This window comes from Chiloscyllium plagiosum, unplaced genomic scaffold (genome assembly GCF_037043375.1).
Source record: "Chiloscyllium plagiosum isolate Xiang-an unplaced genomic scaffold, Cpla_swu_hap1 HiC_scaffold_17, whole genome shotgun sequence".
NCBI lineage: Eukaryota > Metazoa > Chordata > Chondrichthyes > Orectolobiformes > Hemiscylliidae > Chiloscyllium > Chiloscyllium plagiosum.
Genome location: NW_028270155.1, coordinates 61,056,189 through 61,077,172, shown reverse-complemented (window position 1 = coordinate 61,077,172; position 20,984 = coordinate 61,056,189). Strand labels below are relative to the sequence as shown.

Genomic DNA, 20,984 nt, shown 5'->3' with positions numbered 1-20,984 from the left:
CTTTATCGTCTCTGAATCTATGATTTATTTTGACATCCACTATTTCTAGCTTTTAGCTATTTGGAAGTGATTCATTATTGTCCTGGTAAAATCTAAGGTCATAGTCTCACATGTACCAATAGAAATATCCATTTGCCACACTTTTGTCCATTGGTTTCATATATTACTATCTCTCCATAATGTAATGTTTTCATTTGCTGTGCTTACAATGCTGTCTATCTTTCTGTCATTGGCAGGCTTGGATATGATATTTTCTATCCCATCATCAATGTCATTACTAAATGTGGTGAATACTTCATCCCAATGCATCTCCCTTGTCATATTCTGCTGATAGAAGTTCCTATCTTTGTTCTTTCATTGCTCAGCCAAATTCTAAATCAGGCTAATAATTTGCCTGTGAAATCCAGTTTGAGGCTAGTTCATGATTCATCTATGACCCAATTCCAAATACCTATTTTTGCCCCAAATCCTTTCAAATTTTGTTTCCAAAACATTAGCAATTTCAGACTGGAGATCAAACAGGTAATATACTGTGTATACCTACATACCATCATGATTTGAACGCAAATGATCTCCACTCTGATTTCAGGTCTCTGCTTTGATTTCAGGTTCGAGTTCTGATTTGCTCTCAGATCTTTCCAACCCATTCATAGTTGCTGATGCCAATGCCTGGATGTTGCCTACTTTGGTGAATATCTTCATGCCTCTGATCATTCACTTTGTTTATCATCCTATCCTTGCAGACTTGTTTAGAAAGGCATCCAATTGTTGAAAAAGGCTGGTTAGACAATTGGGAGTTACTGCAATATCACTGTCCAAATTCAGCAATCACCTCATTGATTGTTACGCAGGGAAAGTCTGAATGAGAACTTAATAAGTACTTTGTATCTGTATTTATTAAGAAAAAGGATGCTGTCAAAGTACAAGCAGAGAAGGTAGCAATATGAGTGAGGTGAAAACTGATTGATTGTCAGTCTTTCCAGTTCATCCTGTCGGTGCTAAGAACAGATATGTTACCATGTCTGGGATGGAAAGTTATTCAAGGAGGTGGGGAGAAGATAATGGTGCGGCTTTGTATAAATCTGCAATCTGTTTTAGATATAGGTAAGGTGCCGCAGGGTTGGGAATTACTACATTTTACACCCTTGTGCAAAAACATAGAGGGGAAGACATCACTACTAACCACGGTTTAACATTGGTGGTGGTGAGTGACATTTTAGGAAGAGTAATGAGGGGAATAAAAACAATAATGAGTTCATTAAGGAGAGCCAGAATTGATTTGTTATACGCAGATCCTGTTGGACTAATTGCACTTTTTTGATGAATTCAGAGGGGTTGCAGTGAATGTTATCCATTTGAATTTTAAGCAATAATTTGGCAAAGTGCCACCTAAAAAGCTGGCTAATAAACTTGAAACTCAAAGACTAAAAGGGTCAGTGTCATCTTGTGTAAGAAGATTGGTCGAAGGACTGAAAATGGCACATCATGGTCACTTTATACTGGAGGATGGGAAATAGTTCCCAAGGCCAGTACTAAGACCAATGCTTTATAACTTGGAATCTAGAACTCAGAGTGCAATTTTAAAGTTCGCTGATTGTGTGGCAAACAGTGAAGATGATACCAAGTCCACTGAAGCAGGAAATAAGGATATAAGGGGACATAAGAAAAAACAGTCAAGTGATAGATATTCTTATTAATTGATGGCACAAGGACGAAGGGACAAAGTTTTAAGGTTTAGACAAATGATCCAGGGGAATGTGAGGAAGAACATTTTAACAAAGTGGGTGGCAATGATCTAAAGCTCACTACCTGAAGAATTTATCAATGATTTCAATAGGAAATTGGATAGACAGTTAAAAGAAATAAACTTGCATGACTAAAAGGATAGAGTAAGGGATGTTTGTGGCTGAATTGCTCAGTAAGGGGTTGGTATAGAATAGATTGGCCCAATGGTCTCCTGCCTATGAGATATCTCTGCAGTATATAAAAGTGGCTGGAAAGGTTATGCCATCCCACACATTTGCACAGCTTTACCTTCCAACTAAGAATGTTTTATGGTATTAATCAGTGTTCTGTCCAGCGGGCCTATGTAGTCCAGTATTATGTTTTTAATGCAAGTTAACTAACTTTACAACTGATTGCAAATAAACTATTAAAGATGACCCAAATGGACTACAGAATGCCAATTATATAATACACTCTTTTAGGAATCCTAATCTATATCCCTTAAAATAAATCTTGTACCATGCGACGACTCATCTGTTAACTATGTCCTTAGTGTATTGCTCACAGTTCTGAGCTCAACATGCAACGCTCCTTTTCATTCTTTTACTGGCTGTGCTCTTTTGAAGTCCAATTCTTTTTGAATTAACAATTATGTCTTAAAATAATTCTGATGTTTTCTTTTGCAATCCCCTTGTGTATGGTGCAGTATGCAATGTGATCTGCTAGATGGTGTACTGTCTTTATTTATCCCACTGGCTCATGTTGCACAAAGCTCAGATCTGAAATGTATATTTACTTCATTTAGTGTCATAGAGATATGCAGCGCAGGAACAAACCCCTCAGTCCAACTCCTCCATGCCAACCAGATATTCTATATAAATCCAGTTCCATTTGCCAGCACTTGGCCCATATCTCTCTAAACCTTTCCTATCAAATACCAATCCAGATGCCTTTTAAATGTTGCAATTGTACCAGCCTCCACCACTTCCTCTGGCAGCTCATTCCATACACGTACCACCCTCTGCGTGAAAAAGTTGCCCCTTAGATCTCTTATATCTTTCCCCTCACCCTAAACCTATGCCCTCTAGTTTTGACTCCCTGACCCAAGGGAAAAGACTTTGTCTATTTACCCTATCCATGCCCCTCATAATTTTGTAAACCTCTATAAGGTCACTCCTCAACCTCTGAGGAAAACCGCCTCAGCCTATTAAGCCTCTCTGTATAGCTCAAACTCATCAAAACTGGCAACATCCTTGTAAATCTTTTCTGAATCCTTTCAAGTTTCGCAACATTCTTCCTATTGCAGGGAAACCAGAATTGCACTCAATAATCCAACAGCGGCCTAATCAATGTCCTGTACAGCCATACATTGACCTTCCTACTCCTATACTCAATGCACTGTAGTGAATTAGAAAGAACTGCTGCTTGGGTTAACACCTCACCATTTCATTCCTTTAAAGCTTCTAGCACCCCTGTTACAAAGCAACATGCTTTAAGCAGTCATTTTGTTTTGTTTTGATACTGTATTGTTGGCTTTCCACCTAGATGAACCTCAACTCTGAACTGTCTGTGATCTTGGAAATAAAAAGTGACAAGTAAGATCACTGACACTGGTTAGTCTTAATGCAGAGTTTGCAATATTGTTAAAATATTAGGAGTAAAAAGGTAAGATTTGTATTTACATAACACCTTTCATTACCTTAGGGTGCCCCAAACCATGTGTAGTCAATGAGATGCTTTTTGAAGTGTAGTCGCAGTTGCACTGTTAGATGCTAGGAATACTGTGGTGACTAACTCATCTCCTGACTCTCCAAATAACTGTCCACCATTTACAAGGTACCAGTCAGGAGTGTGATGGAATAGTCCCCACTTCCCTAGATGAGTGCAGCTCCAACAACACTCATGAAGCTTGACACCATCCAAGACAAAGCAACCTGTTTGTCTGGTACATCGTCCACAAACATTCATTCCCTCCATCATTGACTCTTGGTGTTAGTGTGTGCAGGCACACTCAGCAACTTGCCCAGCTTTGTGAACAACACCTTCCAAATCTGTAAATTCTTCCACCCAGAAAGGCCAGTACAGTAGGCACCTAGTAAAACCACCACCTCCAAGTTCACTTCCAAGCTACACGCTATCCTGACCTGGAACTATATCGCTGTTCTGTCAGTGGAACAAAATCCATGATCTCCCATTTTAACAGCACAGTGGATGTCTCTACATCTCAAGAAATGGAACAGTTCATGGCCATTAGGGATGGGCAGCAAATGCTGTTCTTGCCGACATTTGTAATTCAATACCATCATGTCAACTGCACTCAGTCTAGTGCATTTCATTTAATATTGGAAAATTGATTATTTTGATGGGTTTTGAGATTGGACTACCTTGTTCACTTGACTTGGGGAGGCTGAGCATGTTTTTGATTAATGGCAACTGTGACAAAGTCAATTCATCAGCCCCTAAAATGTGAATTGGGATGGAGCTCGCAATGGTGAATGATTACTTTCTATAAAGTTGGCCAGCGCATTTGCTACTTGTTTTTCAGAATGATCTCCTGCTGACTTGGTACAGAAATATACTGTAGAGTCTGGTGATGGCACTGCATGCAGGAGCGTTTTAGGGTGAGTCACTGTTCTGTGCTGAGTTAGTCTCTGCTGCTCAGAGGAGGAGTCCAGTTCAAACCTGGTTCAATACCTTCCTACAGGCCTTCTGACCTGATTCAAATATAAAAAATGTCCACTTGGACAAAATACTGAAGGCCTGTTGATGCCAGTTAAACTGTTTCTATACATTCAGGAGAAAATGGGGTTCAATTAAGCAAGTCTGAGACTGCTTTTTATGACCATGTTTATTAAAAAAAACATGGCAGATGGTCAAAGTATTGGGTTTGCATTTTCCAATTTTTGAAGAAGTGATAGTTTTGATAGAGTCATACTGCATGGAATTATACCCTTTGGTCCATCAAGTCCATGCTGACCATGTTCCCAAACTAAACTAGTCCCACCTGCCTGCACTTGGTCCATATCCCTCCAAATCCTTCCTATTCACACACTTATCTTTTAAATGTTGTAGCTGTACCTGCATCCACCATTTCCTCTGGCAATTCATTCCATACACAAACCACTCACTGTGTAAAATGTCCTTTTTAAATCTTTCTCCACTCACTGTAAAAGTATTCCCACTAGTCTTGAAATCCCCCACCCTAGGAAAAAGACCCCTTGTCATTCACCTTATCTATGCCCCTCATGATTTTATAAACCTCAACAAGGTCACCCATAAACCAACTATAGTCCAGTGAAATAAGTCCCAGTATTTCCAGTTTGTCTTTATATCTCAAATCATCCATTCCCGGCAGCATCCTGGTAAATCTTCTCCGTACCCTCTCCAGTTTAATAACGCCCTTGCTTTAACAGGGTGACCAGCTTTAGTTCTGCTGTCAAAATGAAAATCCCTTCTCATCTTTGCTATTTTTTTGTGTATGTTAGTGTTGACTTCTAACATTAAGTAACCTGGAAGAACAGCCGACTTCAGAAGACAAGTGGTTCTGCCAGTTTCAGCACAGCAGCACTTATTTTGCGACTGTTTACAATAAACTGAAGTTTAGCAACTTCTTTGTGTGTGGTATGTTCTGCTGAGTTTCATTGTGATACTCAGATACAAGATGCCACGTAGAAGTGTGTGTACAAAGTATGACCATGACAACTTGTTGCAACAAGAAATGTTCCAATTAAAGTGAAATGGAGCACAGGAAATAGGAAGAAAACATATCAGAAAACTAAGCAATTGGAACTCTACTGCAGCAAATTGGAATTTCAATGAGGTTTCTTACAGAAGCCAGCATACTGTCCGGGGTGAGTGATTCTCGTATTGTCTGGTTATCGTATTTTAGAAGTTGTGATTACCCAGCACTTTGTGCAGCTAAGTTAGGAGTGATGTACTGCAATTTGATATGTGTTTACAAGTATGACACGTAAATAGATCAAACCAGTTTGTACCAGAAATGAGCGTGCAACTTAATAAAGGGAGGTGATGTAAGACTCCAGATATTGAAATTCTAGCAAGCTGGAAGGCATGAGGATACCCTAGAAGATCAGGTATTGAGGAGTACAATTTCATGTATTTTTGTTTAGGTGACAAGTAGCTTTTCTAAAATCGAGTAAGACACCTGAAGGAGATTGGAATTGTTTTACCTTTCAATGATTCTCTTTACAAGCTGTATATACTTATTGCAATCTTGTTATTCCTATTGTTTTGAATATGAGTAAATATTCTGGGAATGATACTTTTCAATGTTCATGGTCTGACTGTGAAGTTATTGTGATATTAATATTTTTTCCTTTTCAATATTGGATGCATATCTTATAAGGGAACATTTGCAAGGCTGTGAATAAAGAAAGAGTACAATGCACCTGATTGGAAGGATCTTTCAGATGAAGGTTCTTTTGGTTCTGAAAGATTGAATGATTTCTGGTATTAAGAAGCTGAGGTTTGGGCAAACCGATGTTGGTCGATTTCTACTTTTAAACTTGGTGAGTTCCTAGAACATGAACATTTCCTCAAAAGACAGAGAAGAACTCTTTGTTACTTCCTGTGCGAAGACACTGATGCTACAGTTACAAAAGTAGAAAGAGCTCTCACAATTCATCATCAATTGCAAAACTACTGGATCATGACCGGAGCTTTTCATAGTCTCTTTATTGGATCTTTCATTTGAAGATTGAACTCAAGATTGAGGGTTTGTGCAGACTCGATGGGCCAATTGGCCTCTATCGGCTCTGTACAGATTCTATGATTAAGACAAACCATAGGATTTCAAGAAATCAGATTATCCTGTGATGTCGTGGGGCAGCCTTCCAGGCAACAATTCTGGTCTCCCTGCTTTAGGAAGGATGTTGTGAAATTTGAAAGGGTTCAGAAAAGAGTTACAAGGATGTTGCCAGGGTTTGAGCTATAGGCAGAAGCTGCATAGGTTGGGACTATTTCCCCTGGACAGTTGGGGGCTGAGGGGTGACCTGAGAAATGTTTATAAAATAGTGAGGGGCATGGATAGGGTGAATAGTCAATGTCCTTTCCACAGGGTAGGGGAATCCAAACTGATAGGCATAGGTTTAAGGTGAGAGTGGTTCATATATAGAATGAGCTGCCAGAGGAAGTGGTGGAACCTGGTACAATTACAACATTTAAAAGACATCTGGATGGATAGATTAATATATATGGGCCAAATGCTGGCAAATGGGATTAGATTAGTTTAGGATATCTGGTCAGCATAGACAAGTTGGATCGAAGGGTCTGTTTCTGTGTCATACATCTCTATGACTGCATGACACTGAGTCTTGCTAACTGCATGTTTTATTCATTCTTGGTGTATGGGTGTTGCTCACAAGCTCAGAATTTGTTAGCCCTTTCTAATTGCTTTCAGCAAGCTGATAGTGCCATCATCAATAACTATAATCTGTGGTCCTCCAGCAGTGCTGACAAGGAGGGCATTTCAAGATTTTGACTCATTAGTGAAGGACGAACAGCAAAATATCATTGCATCAGGCTATTGTGTGACTGAAATGGGGGCTTATAACTATTGGGGTTCCCATACATTTCCTATCCTTGTCCTTCTAAATGGTCAGGGTTGCATAAAAGCAAACTGCTGCCTGAAGGGAATTTCAAAGGAAGATTCTTGGGTAGGTCTGAGTAATTTGGTTTTGGGAGAATGTTGTCCCTCTTTTTTCATTTCTGCTTTCATAGTCCAATGAGTCCAAATTTTAGAGAGAAAATGGCAGAATTGAAAGACAGATTCTTCATTAAAGTAAGGGAAGAACCTCTCAATGGCTGAGTCATTGTTTGGTACTCAAAGAACGCATTCCACTAATGCCATGGTGACTGATATTTCATTTGTCTGTTTCTGATCATTGTAGAGTGTTCCATGAAACTGCACAAAACAGAAATGATTTCACAAAGCAGTACGTAAACTCCATCAGCTCTGATCTGTGCTACAATTGAACAAACAGTAGAAAAACTGGTTGAATATAGAGACATCTCTGCTGTACATCCTGTTTCCTTAATGCCAAAATACAAATAAAATGGAAATGCCGCAGATGTTGGAAATCTGAAATAGAAAATGCTGGTGAGGTAGCGTCTGTGGAGAGCTGGGGACAGCTTTCAATCTGAAACAAGAGCATTCTCTCTCTCAGCACCTGCTTCCTCACCTTCTGAATATTGCTAATTTTTTTTGCAGGATTGTTTGAGCCACGTACAATTCATTCACTTATGATTGTTGTCATGGGCAGGAACTTTCATATACAATTCTAATTGTAGCTATGTGTATGCGTTTAATATCTACAGGAGCAGGCAGTCATTTTAGAATTTTGTTACCTCAAGACAGGAGAAAATTATCTGTGTTTTTCAGGTGTGTTTTGAATTGTCATCCAAAGATGTGTTGATCAATTTTAGTAGCCACAACATTTTGGAATATTTGTCCAAAATGCTTCCTGGCAATTCCTGACTTGAATTGATTTGGTATATTTATTCTCATGCATCTTGTTACAAAAATACAGTATTATATAGTGTCGCCACTCTCCAGCACCATCTTAAAACACAGGAAAATAAACCTAAACATAGAATATAAAGGCAGGGGAATGAAGAAATAAAGAAAATAAAGAGGAGATCTTTATTCTACGCTCACAAACATAATTGCTTTTCCTTTCTCTACCAAGCAATGTGTTGGTTGAAATTAATCCCACGAGCCATGCTATTGATATTTGCTGACTTATCAGGGGAAGATTTGTGGTTTGATGTAATTATAAGCACATACTTTCATTTAGAGTCATAGAGATGTACAGCACGGAAACAGAAGTTTTGGTCCAACTTGTCTATGCCAATGAGCTAATCTCGTTCCATTTGCCATCACTTGGCCAATATCCCTCTAAACCCTTTCTAATCATATGCTCATCCAGATGCCTTTTAAATGCTGTAATTGTACCAGCCTCCACCACTTCCTCTGGCACCTCATTCCATACACGCACCACCTGCATGAAAACGTTGCCTCTCAGGTCCCTTTTATGTTTTTTCCCTCTTACCCTAAACCTATGCCCTCTAGTTCTGGACTCCCCCACCCCAGGGAAAAAACTTTGCCTGTTTACCCTATCCATGCCCCTCATAATTTTATAAACCTCTATAAGGTCACCCCTCAACCTCTGATGCTCCAGGGAAACAGCCCCAGCCTGTTCAGCCTCTCCCTATAGCTCAAATCCTCCAACCCTGGCAACATTCTTGTAAATCTTTTCTGAACCCTTTCAAGTTTCACAACATCTTTCTGATAGGAAGGAGACCAGAATTGCATGCAATATTCCAACAGTGGCCTAACCAACGTCTTGTACAGCTGTAACATGACCTCCCAACTCCTATACTCAATACACTGACCAATAAAGGAAAGCATACCAAATGCCTTCTTCACTATCCTACTGTTTTTGAACAAACCTCAAAATATCCTGACATTTGAGCTCATTTCCCCCATTCTGAGTCATCAGGTTGGGTTGGGTTGGGGGAGTGTCTGTAAGGGTGAACTGACCTAAAAGGGTTGTTTGTGTCATCATTTTCCTTTTGGTGGGATAGTGGCTTTCATTTTCTAAATTTGTGAAGGAATTGTTAGGCTTGATGCATTTCTGTTTATCGATATTATTCTTCTTGCAGGTCTTTTATTAATAAACCAGTTTTGTAGTTAGTTGCTTTATTCATAATCTAATCATTCTTCTGAAAACAGTAATAAGCTATTTGCTAAACTGAATGCAATGATGAATGTTTCTGGTTATCTTTACGTTATAATGGCACACTCAGGATCAGAGGAAACAAGGACAGATTTACTAGAAAGATATTTGGCACCAAAGATGGAAGAATAGGCATCATGCAAGAAGTGAATCATGTATAAGGTAATGAATGAGCAATGAGAGGAGCACAAAATTCTTAGTTTATTTTGTCAACAGGATAAGGATGAATGAGCTGTAACTCCAAATGATACAAAACACCTTAAACTAAAACCTCCTTTGACCATTTTGAAAGGTGGTGCGAAGAGGAAATATCATGGAGGCCAACATTAGGGAAAAGAAATTGGAGCTGTCCTATTGAGGTAAATAAAGTAATTCAGAACCTGCAGCAGACAAAAGCAGGAACTGAAATTGTAACATTGTCCACTCATATGCGCACTTCTCTATTAAATAAAATCCTGTTACGTGGTGTTTGGCAGTTTTACCATCTAGATAAAGATTTCAAAAAAATGTATGATTAAAGATAAAGATATTACTGATTGAGTGAGAAGTCTGATCAAACCTTGGCTTTGAACATCATAGATACGAAAATCTGAAATATATTGATCCCCTTTGTTGATTTACCAGTTTTCTTTGTTGAGAGAAACATTCCAAGGTGTTATTAAAGTAGGTTAAATGGACCTTTATCCGGTGCAAATCGAACTCTGGAGGGAGAGTTTCAGAAATACCTTTATCCTCTCTGATGTTAAATCTTTGTCATTTGAAATAATACTGCCATCATTAAAAGCCACTTTACAATTTCAGAGAGCTATAAAATGCATGTTGTTTAAACCAGCCCATCGGCCTTTTAGTCTTCATGTGGAGGAAGAATCTGAAAGACACTGAGCCTCTGAGCTCCCTCTGATCCTTTCACCTACCTCACCAGCCAACTCAGAGGGAACACCCAGAAACAGCTTGTATTTTTAACCACAGTGGAAAAATTAGGTAACGAGCAGGTTAGACCAAGGAGAGCCAATGGATGTTACCAATCTGGACCTCCAGAAGGCCTTTGATAAGCATATGAGGCTGCTGAGTAAGATGAGGGCCCACAGTATTAGAGGCCAAGAACTAGCTTGCATAGATGATTGGCTGTCTTACAGAAGGCAGAGAGTGAGGATAAAAGGTTCTTCTCAGGATGGAAGCCAGTGACTAGTGGTGTTCCGCAAGGATCGATGTTGGGACAACATTTCACCTTATATATTAATGATCTAGATGAAGGAACTGAAGGCATTCTAGCAGGTTTGCAGACAATACAAAGACAGATAATATTGAGGAGGCAGGGGCAACTATAGAAAGATTTAGATAGGAGAAGAGTGGGCAAAGAGGTGGCAGATGGAGTACAACATTGGGAAGTGTGAGGTCATGCACTTTGGTAGGAGGAATAGATGCTTGGGCTATTATCTAAATGGGGAGAAAGTTCAGAAATCTGAAGTGCAAAGGGACTTGGGAGTCCTCGTCCAGGTTTCTCTTAAGGTAAACTTACAGGTTGATTTGACAGTTAGGAAGGCAAGTACAATTTTGTCATTCATCTCAAGAGGACTAGAATATATAAACAAGGATGTATTTCTGAGACTTTCTAAGGGTCAGGTCAGACCATATTTACAATTTTGTCAGCAATTTTGGGTCCTATCACTCTTGAAAGATGTATTGGCCCTGGAGCTGGTCGAGAGGAGATTCGTGAGAATGATCCCGGGAATGAAAGGTTTAACATATGATAAACGTTTGAGGACTCTGGGGCTATATTCAATAGAGGTTAGAAGGATGAGGGGGGATCTGATTGAAACTTAGAGAATACCGCACAGTCTGGACAGAGTGGACATTGAGAAGATGTTTCCATTGGCGGGAGAGATGAGGACCCTAGGGCACAGCCTCAGAGTAAAGTGAAGACCTTTTGGATTGGTGATAAGAAGGAACCTCTTTAGCCAGAGAGTGGTGAATCTGTGGAATTCATTGCCACAGAAGGCTGTGGAGGCCACGTCACTGAGTATATTTAAAACAGGGATAGATAAGTTCTTGATTGCCAAGGGGATCAAAGGTTAAAGGGAGAAAGCAGGAAGAAAATTGTTGCCCCACATAAGTAGATGCTAGCAATAATTCACTGAAACACTGCTATTGGTTACCTAAAGTGCTCGGAGCTAGATTCTACCTCTGTTGTGACTGAATCCGAGCTTGCAAGGCCAAATCTTCCTCAAGGTCCTCCAGGTCCACTATTTTTCCTTTATACTTTGCTTTCGTAGTCCTTCTGTAAAACATAGAATCCCCTCCAGTGTGAAAGCAGGCTATTCGGCCGATTGAGTCCACACCAACCCTCTGAAGAGCATCCCACCCATTCCCACACCCTCCCTATCCAAATCCCTGTATTCCCCATGTCTCGCCCACCTAGTCTACACATCCCCAGACACTGTAGGCAATTTAACATGGCCAATTCACCTAACTTGCACATCTTTGGACTGTGGGAAGAAAGTATAGCACTCAGAGGAAATCTATGCAGACGCAGGGAGAATGTGCAAACTCCACAAGACAGTTGTCCAAGACTGAAATTGAACCCGAATCCCTGGCACTGTGAGGTAGCAGCACTAATTACTGACCCATGTTGTATGTATGTTGGGTTCTTGCACATAGAGTCATAGAGAGTCAGCATGGAAACAGATTCTCCGGTCCAACCCTTACATGCCGACCAGATATCCCAACCCAATATAGTCTCACCTGCCAGCACCCGGTCCATATCCATCCAAACCTTTCCTATTCATATACCCATCCAGATGCCTTTTAAATGTTACAATTGTACCAGCCTCCACCACTTCCTCTGGCAGCTCATTCCATACACGTACCACCCTCTGCGTGAAAACGTTGCCCCTTAGGTCTCTTTTATATCTTTCCCCTCTCACCCACCCTAGGGAAAAGACTCTGTCTATTTATCCTATCCATGCCCCTCATGATTTTGTAAACCTCAAGAAGGTCACCCCTCAGCCTGCGACACTCCAGAGAAAACAGCCCCAGCCTGTTCAGCCTCTCCCTGTTGCTCAGATCCTCCAACCCTGGCAACATACTTGTAAATCTTTTCTGAACCCTTTCAAGTTTCACAACATCTTTCCGATAGGAAGGAGACCAGAATTGCACGCAATATTCCAACAGTGGCCTAACCAATGTCCTGTACAGACCTCCCAACTCCTGTACTCAATACTCTAACCAATAAAGGAAAGCATACCAAACACTACCTTCACTATCCTATCCACTTTCAAGGAGCTGTGAGCCTGCACTCCAAGGTCTTTGTTCAGCAACTCTCCCTAGGACCTTACCATTAAGTGTGTAAGCCCTGCTAAGATTTGCTTTCCCAAAATGCAGTACCTCACATTTATTCAAATTAAACTCCATCTGCCACTTGTCAGCCCATTGGCCCATCTGGTCCAGATCCCGTTGTAATCTGAGATAACCCTCTTTGCTATCCACCTCACCTCCAATTTTGATGTCATCTGAAAACTTACTAACTGTACCTCTTATGCTCACATCCAAATCATTTATATAAAAGACATCTGGAATGCTACATTGACTTGATTTAATGCTGTGGACTCTTTCAGTCGAACTGGTGTCTACCGATACTATTCTTTAAGTGCAAAACCTCTTTTAGTGAATCTTCTCCCTTTCTTCGAAATGTATGCATCTAGTTCACCCTCCTAATGTTTGCTCTGAAGACAGTGTTATGTTCTCAATAATTTTACATCATGTAGTGATCTGAACTCATCTGTGCTGGATTTGCAAGATCAATTTGAAATTGTTTTGGCCTACTCCCTAAAGACTATTCACAATTGCAATTTTTACATCAAGAGTTCACAAGCACTGTATGATTTTGCTGTTACTTTCTATGTATGTTTTATATATGTATCATGTGTGTACCAATTTATTAAGCAATTGTTCATAAAATATCCGCTGTGAGCAAGAAACTGCATCATTTTCCAACCTACATAGGTGGAGTAATTTCTGCCTTTGAAATACTGAGGAAAGTCAGCCCTATCAAAAGAAGAATGAGTGATTGAAGAAGAAAACTTATTAAGAAGAAGCGAATTAAGAATAAATAATACTGTACAGAAAGGTAGAGCAAGGAATTGAATTAAATGAGTCTTCGTGCTGTTTAACATTTTACCAGAGAAGTTTTTCATAAGTGAAACTGAAGCCTGTGAAGGTTGTTGACCTTCTGTTCCACGATTATTAAACTGATGTGTTTTACAAAGTACTGCTGTGCCAGTTGGAAACCTGGCACTCTCCTAATAATCCAGGTGACATCAGACTGTCTTTGCAATATTGAAACTCTACTCATTTGTCTCAGCTTACTGTATTACTTCTCCAATGTACTCACATCAAAACAAAGCAAACAAGCATTTTCGTTCAGGTTTGTACAAGTTTTCATGCAGTTTTATGACTGAAGATTTTGTTTGTTATATTCAATGACAAATTAGATTATTCCCTGTTTTTCCTCTATTTGATCTCTTGAATTATCCCTTTGATTTATTTTTCTGGGAACTTGGAGCTCACCAAAATTTGTTGTACCTCTGAGTTTTAGAAGAATATCCTTCTCTTGGAAGTGGCCACTTTTTTTATTCACTCGTGGGATGTGGGTGTTGCTGGCTGGCCAGCATTTATTGCCTGTCCCTAGTTGCCCTTGAGAAAGTGATGGTGAGCTGTCTTCATGAACTAATGCAGTCCACATTCTCTCAGCAGACCCACAAGAAAGAATATTCCATGACTTCAACTCAATGACACTGAAGGAATGGCAATATATTTCCAAGTCAGGATGGTGAGTGGCTTGGAGGGAAACTCCAAGTTGGTGGTCTTCCCCATGTATCAGTTGCCCTTGTCCTTCTAGATGGAAGTGGTCATGGGTTTGGAAGGGTCTGCCTCAGAATCTTGGGTGAATTTCTGCAGGGCATCTTGTAGATAGTATACACTGCTCATAATGAGCATCAAGGATGGAGGGAGTGGATGGTTGTGGTGCCAATCAAGTGGGCTGCTTTGTCCTGGATATTCTTCAGTGTTTTTAGAGGTGCACCGATCCAGACAAGTGGGGAGTATTCCATCACACTCCAGACCTGTGCCTTGCATGTGGTGGACATGCTTTGGGGAGTCAAGAGATGAGTTACTCACCACAGTATTCCGACCCTGTGACCTGCAGTTGCACTCACTGTGTTTATGTGGTGAGTCCAGTTGAACTGCTGGTCAATGAAAAACCCCTAGGATGTTGAAAGTGGGGGATTCAGTGATGGTAATACCATTGAATATTAAGGGGGTGGTGGTTAGATTGGTTCATATTGGAGACAGTCATTGGCGGTTGCATTTGTGAGACACAAATGTTACTTGCCACATGTCAGCTCAAGCCTGGATATTGTCCAGATCTTGTTGCATTTGAACATGGATTACTTCAGGAATTGCGAATGGTGCTAAACATTGTGCAGTCATCACCGAATATCCCAACTTCTGACATTATGAAGGAGGGAAGATCGTTGATAAATCAGCTGAAGATGGTTGGGCTGAGGACTCTACCCTGACGAACTCCAGCAGAGATGTCCCAGAGCTGAGAAGACTGACTTCCAACTGCAACTATCTCCCTGTGGACCAGATATGACTCCAATCAGCAGAGAGTTTTCCATTGATTACCATTGATTCCAGTTTTGCTAGATCTTGTTGATTCCATACTTGGTCAAATGCAACCATTTTTTTTCATTTAAAATGAAATCAGATAAAAGCAAAATACTGAGGACGCAGAAAATCTGAAATGTAAATGGGAAATACTGGAGAAACTCAGTAAGCAATTGTAGAGAGAGAAATGAAGTTAACTGAAGAAGACTCATATGGGACTCAAAATGTTAACATAGTTTAGCTCTGTCCTAATGCTGCCAGGCCTGCTGAGTTTCTCCAGCATTCTCTGCATGTATTTAAAACAAAATCAAGTTCAGTATTATCGATGTTATCTTCCTTTATGTCTATTCAACTCTTTTCCAATGACATTCTTTTAAGTTTGCACTTCTTTTATTTTACCCTTGTGTGAATCATTCACTTAAAGAGGAGACTGTCCAAACAGTCATGTTCTTCTGGGTGCATCGAACTTTACAGCACAGACAACAGACAGTCCATCACCTCTGTACTAGCTTGCTGTATTCCCCAATTTGCTGCACCTGCTATGTGTGCCTTTTAAGATTTTATTTTTTAGGTATATTGTCACTTCCTTTTCAAAGGGTTCAACTCCTAATGTATCTGGTAGGGCATCCATGTAACTGTCCTCATGTGCCGTCATGTTAAGTGCCAGGCTGAAATATATTGTACAGTGTCCTGTCCAGAAAGCAACATCGACCTGGAGTCTCTTTGTTTGTTTAAGGGCCATCATAATTAGAGACAAAAAAACTACTGAAATTCAAGGTAAACAAGCAGGAGGCTGGAAGAACACAGCAAGCCAGGCAGCATCAGAAGATGGAGAAGTCAATGTTTTGAGTGTAACCCTGCTTCAGGATCATGTTGAAACGTTGACTTCTCCATCTCCTGATGCTGTCTGGCTTGCAGTGTCCTTCCAGCCTCCTGCTTGTCTACCTAAGTGCCATCATAAAGCAGAGAATGTTGGGTTTGGATTATATTACGTAGTGAAACAAGACAATATAATTGAAGGTTGTGGTACTTATCTGAATGTTAGATGGTGCATTTGGGAAAGTTGTCTCAATGCTTGTGTTTGATGCAGTATAGGGTATGTTGTGGTTCTGTTCGCCGAGCTGGGAATTTGCGTTGCAGACGTTTTGTCCCCTGTCTAGGTGACATCCTCAGTGCTTGGGAGCCTCCTGTGAAACACTTCTGTGTTGTTTCCTCTGGCATTTATAGTGGCCTGTCCCTGCCGCTTCTGGTTGTCAGTTCTAGCTGTCCGCCGCAGTGGCCGGTATATTGGGCAGTATAGGGTATAACATCACTGTGTCTTAAGGCTTGTAAACAAAATAATCCCTGAGTCCTATTGACTTCCTGGGCACTTGTCAGAGGGCTTTACAATTATGTTCAGAGGAACTCATGCTCCATGGCAGCCTTCCCTGACAGCAGTGGAGCCTTGCCACACGTGTGTGCAACAAAGCTGGTATTTAATCACATACCCTCAGACTACAAACAGAGAGCCTCTGAGTAAAGGAGCATTTTAATTTTCTTTGAATTTAGCCTCTTGTATTGCATTTGTTTACAATTACTAAACTTTGAGGATTTACAATAATCTAACCTACAATTACATTTGTGTTTGAATACAGTTCTTTGCCAGAGTTGTGCTGTTTTTACCCATGCTTAGCACATAATCTTGCAACTTTAGTCAAACCTTCAACTTTAATGTAAAATTGTTGTAGGTAAATTTATTAGTGCAAGATGTTTCTGCGAATAATTTTTTTAAAATTCCAGGCTTCACCCTGCAGTATCTGCTGTCTTCAATTAATAGAATAGGTGCAGGAGTAGGCCATTCTGCCCTTCGAGCCTGTACCACCATTCAATATGATCATGGCTGATCATCCTTAATCAGTATCCTGTTCCTGCCTTATCTCCATAACCCTTGATTCCACTATCCTTGAGAGCTCTATCCAACTCTTTCTTAAATGAATCCAGAGACTGGGCCTCCACTGCCCTCTGGGGCAGAGCATTCCACACAGCCACCACTCTCTGGGTGAAGAAGTTTCTCCTCATCTCTGTCCTAAGTGGTCTACCCCGTATTTTTAAGCTGTGTCCTCTGGTTCGGCACTCACCCATCAGTGGAAATATGTTTCCTGCCTCCAGAGTGTCCAATCCTTTAATAATCTTATATGTCTCAATCAGATCCCCTCTCAGTCTTCTAAATTCAAGGGTATACAAGCCCAGTCGCTCCAGTCTTTCGGTGTAAGGTAATCCCGCCATTCCAGGAATTGACCTCGTGAGCCTACGCTGCACTCCCTCAATAGCCAGAATGTCTTTCCTCAAATTTGGAGACCAGACCTGCACACAGTACTCCAGGTATGGTCTTTGAGGAGAAAGTGAGGTCTGCAGATGCTGGAGATCAGAGCTGGAAATGTGTTGCTGGAAAAGCGCAGCAGGTCAGGCAGCATCCAGGGAACAGGTCAGACTGGGGTGGGGACGGAGAGGTCGGGAAGAAGATCTCAGGTTAGGAAGGCGGTGCTGAATTTGATGGATTTGACTGAGACAGGGTGGGGGGAGGGGAAATGAGGAAACTGGAGAAATCTGAGTTCATCCCTTGTGGTTGGAGGGTTCCTAGCCGGAAGATGAGGCGTTCTTCCTCCAACCGTCATTTTGTTGTGGTCTGACGATGGAGGAGTCCAAAGACCTGCATATCCTTGGTGGAGTGGGAGGGGGAATTGAAATGTTGAGCTACAGGGTGGTTGGGTTGGTTGGTCCGGGTGTCCCAGAGGTGTTCTCTGAAACGCTCCGCAAGTAGCCGGCCTGTCTCCCCAATATAGAGGAGGCCACATCGGGTGCAGAGGATGCAATAGATGATATGTGTGGAGGTGCAGGTGAATCTGTGGCGGATATGGAAGTTTCCTTTGGGGCCTTGGAGGGAGGTGAGGGGGGAGGTGTGGGCGCAAGTCTTGCACCTCCTGCGGTTGCAGGGGAAGGTGCCGGGAGTGGAGGTTGGGTTGGTGGGGGGTGTGGATCTGACGAGGGAGTCACGGAGGGAGTGGTCTTTACGGAATGCTGATAGGGGAGGGGAGGGAAATATATCCTTGGTGGTGGGGTCCGTTTGGAGGTAGCGGAAATGACGGCGGATGATGCGCTGTACATGGAGATTGGTGGGGTGGTAGGTGAGGACCAGTGGGGTTCTGTCCTGGTGGCGGTTGGAGGGGCGGGGTTCAAGGGCGGAGGAGCGGGAAGTGGAAGAGATGCGGTGGAGGGCATCATCGACCACGTCGGGGGGGAAATTGCGGTCCTTGAAGAAGGAGGCCATCTGGGTTGTGCGTTTTTGGAACTGGTCCTCCTGGGAGCAGATGCGGCGGAGTCGAAGGAATTGGGAGAATGGGATGGCGTTTTTACAGGGGGCAGGATGGGAGGAGGTGTAGTCCAGGTAGCTGTGGGAGTCGGTCGGTTTGTAGTAGATGTCCGTGTTGATTCGGTCGCCTGAGATAGAAATAGAAAGGTCGAGGAAGGGGAGGGAGGAATCTGAGACTGTCCAGGTGAATTTGAGGTCGGGGTGGAAGGTGTTGGTGAAGTGGATGAACTGTTCAACTTCCTCGTGGGAGCACGAGGCGCCGCCGATACAGTCATCGATGTAGCAGAGGAAAAGGTGGGGGGTGGGGCCAGTGTAGTTGCGGAAGATGGATTGTTCCACATATCCTACGAAGAGGCAGGCATAGCTGGGGCCCATGCGGGTGCCCATGGCTACTCCTTTCGTTTGGAGGAAGTGGGAGGATAGGAAAGAGAAGTTGTTCAGGGTGAGGACCAGTTCAGTCAGGGGTACTGGTCGGTACGGCGGGAAAGAAAGAAGCGGAGGGCTTTGAGTCCTTCGTGATGGGGGATGGAGGTGTACAGGGACTGGATGTCCATGGTGAAAATAAGGCGTTGGGGACCGGGGAAGCGAAAATCATGGAGCAGGTGGAGGGCATGGGTGGTGTCCCGAACGTAGGTGGGGAGTTCTTGGACTAAGGGGGACAGGACGGTGTCAATGTACGCAGAGATGAGTTCGGTGGGGCAGGAGCAGGCGGAGACAATGGGTCGGCCGGGGCAGTCAGGTTTGTGGATTTTGGGCAGGAGGTAGAAGCGGGAGGTGCGGGGTTGTGGGACTATGAGGTTGGAGGCGGTGGATGGGAGATCCCCCGAGGTGATGAGGTTATGGACGGTCTGGGAGATGATGGTTTGGTGGTGGGGGGTGGGGTCATGGTCAAGGGGGCAGTAGGAGGAGGTATCTGCGAGCTGGCGTTTGGCCTCAGCGGTGTAAAGGTCGGTGCGCCAAACTACTATCGCGCCTCCCTTGTCTGCTGGTTTGATAGTGAGGTTGGGGTTGCAACGGAGTGAGTGGAGGGCTGCGCGTTCCGAGGGTGAGAGGTTGGAGTGTTCCGCCGCCTTCGCCTCCGTGCCTACTTCTTTAACCAAGACTCCCGCCCACCCTCTGACGACCCCTTCTCCCGCCTCCAACACACCCCAACCACTTGGACACCCCGTGCTGGCCTCCTACCTGCCCTCGACCTCTTCATAGCCAACGGCCGCCGCGATATTAACCGCCACCTGAACTCCCCTACCCCACTCACCCACTCCAACCTCTCACCCTCGGAACGCGCAGCACACCACTCACTCCGTTGCAACCCCAACCTCACTATCAAACCAGCAGACAAGGGAGGCGCGGTAGTAGTTTGGCGCACCGACCTCTACACCGCTGAGGCCAAACGCCAGCTCGCAGATACCTCCTCCTACTGCCCCCTTGACCATGACCCCACCCCCCACCACCAAACCATCATCTCCCAGACCGTCCATAACCTCATCACCTCAGGGGATCTCCCATCCACCGCCTCCAACCTCATAGTCCCACAACCCCGCACCTCCCGCTTCTACCTCCTGCCCAAAATCCACAAACCTGACTGCCCCGGCCGACCCATTGTCTCCGCCTGCTCCTGCCCCACCGAACTCATCTTTGCGTACCTTGACACCGTCCTGTCCCCCTTAGTCCAAGAACTCCCCACCTACGTTCGGGACACCACCCATGCCCTCCACCTGCTCCATGATTTTCGCTTCCCCGGTCCCCAACACCTTATTTTCACCATGGACATCCAGTCCCTGTACACCTCCATCCCCCATCATGAAGGACTCAAAGCCCTCCGCTTCTTTCTTTCCCGCCGTACCGACCAGTACCCTTCCACTGACACCCTCCTTCGACTGACTGAACTGGTCCTCACCCTGAACAACTTCTCTTTCCTATCCTCCCACTTCCTCCAAACGAAAGGAGTAGCCATGGGCACCCGCATGGGCCCCAGCTATGCCTGCCTCTTCGTAGGATGTGTGGAACAATCCATCTTCCGCAACTACACTGGCCCCACCCCCCACCTTTTCCTCCGCTACATCGATGACTGTATCGGCGCCGCCTCGTGCTCCCACGAGGAAGTTGAACAGTTCATCCACTTCACCAACACCTTCCACCCCGACCTCAAATTCACCTGGACAGTCTCAGATTCCTCCCTCCCCTTCCTCGACCTTTCTATTTCTATCTCAGGTGACCGAATCAACACGGACATCTACTACAAACCGACCGACTCCCACAGCTACCTGGACTACACCTCCTCCCATCCTGCCCCCTGTAAAAACGCCATCCCATTCTCCCAATTCCTTCGACTCCGCCGCATCTGCTCCCAGGAGGACCAGTTCCAAAAACGCACAACCCAGATGGCCTCCTTCTTCAAGGACCGCAATTTCCCCCCCGACGTGGTCGATGATGCCCTCCACCGCATCTCTTCCACTTCCCGCTCCTCCGCCCTTGAACCCCGCCCC

At 43.3% G+C, this 20,984-nt stretch overlaps 1 long non-coding RNA gene across 1 annotated transcript in view; it reads left to right on the top strand.

The window, feature by feature from the left end:
* The first annotated feature begins 7,638 nt into the window (after positions 1 to 7,638).
* The window catches only part of LOC148147364 (uncharacterized), a 31,133-nt gene continuing 17,787 nt past the window's right edge, over positions 7,639 to 20,984 (top strand). The window contains exons 1-3 of the long non-coding RNA XR_015759981.1: positions 7,639 to 8,125; positions 9,553 to 9,644; positions 9,775 to 9,841. This is a non-coding gene — a long non-coding RNA (uncharacterized LOC148147364). The remainder of the gene's footprint in view (positions 8,126 to 9,552; positions 9,645 to 9,774; positions 9,842 to 20,984) is intronic.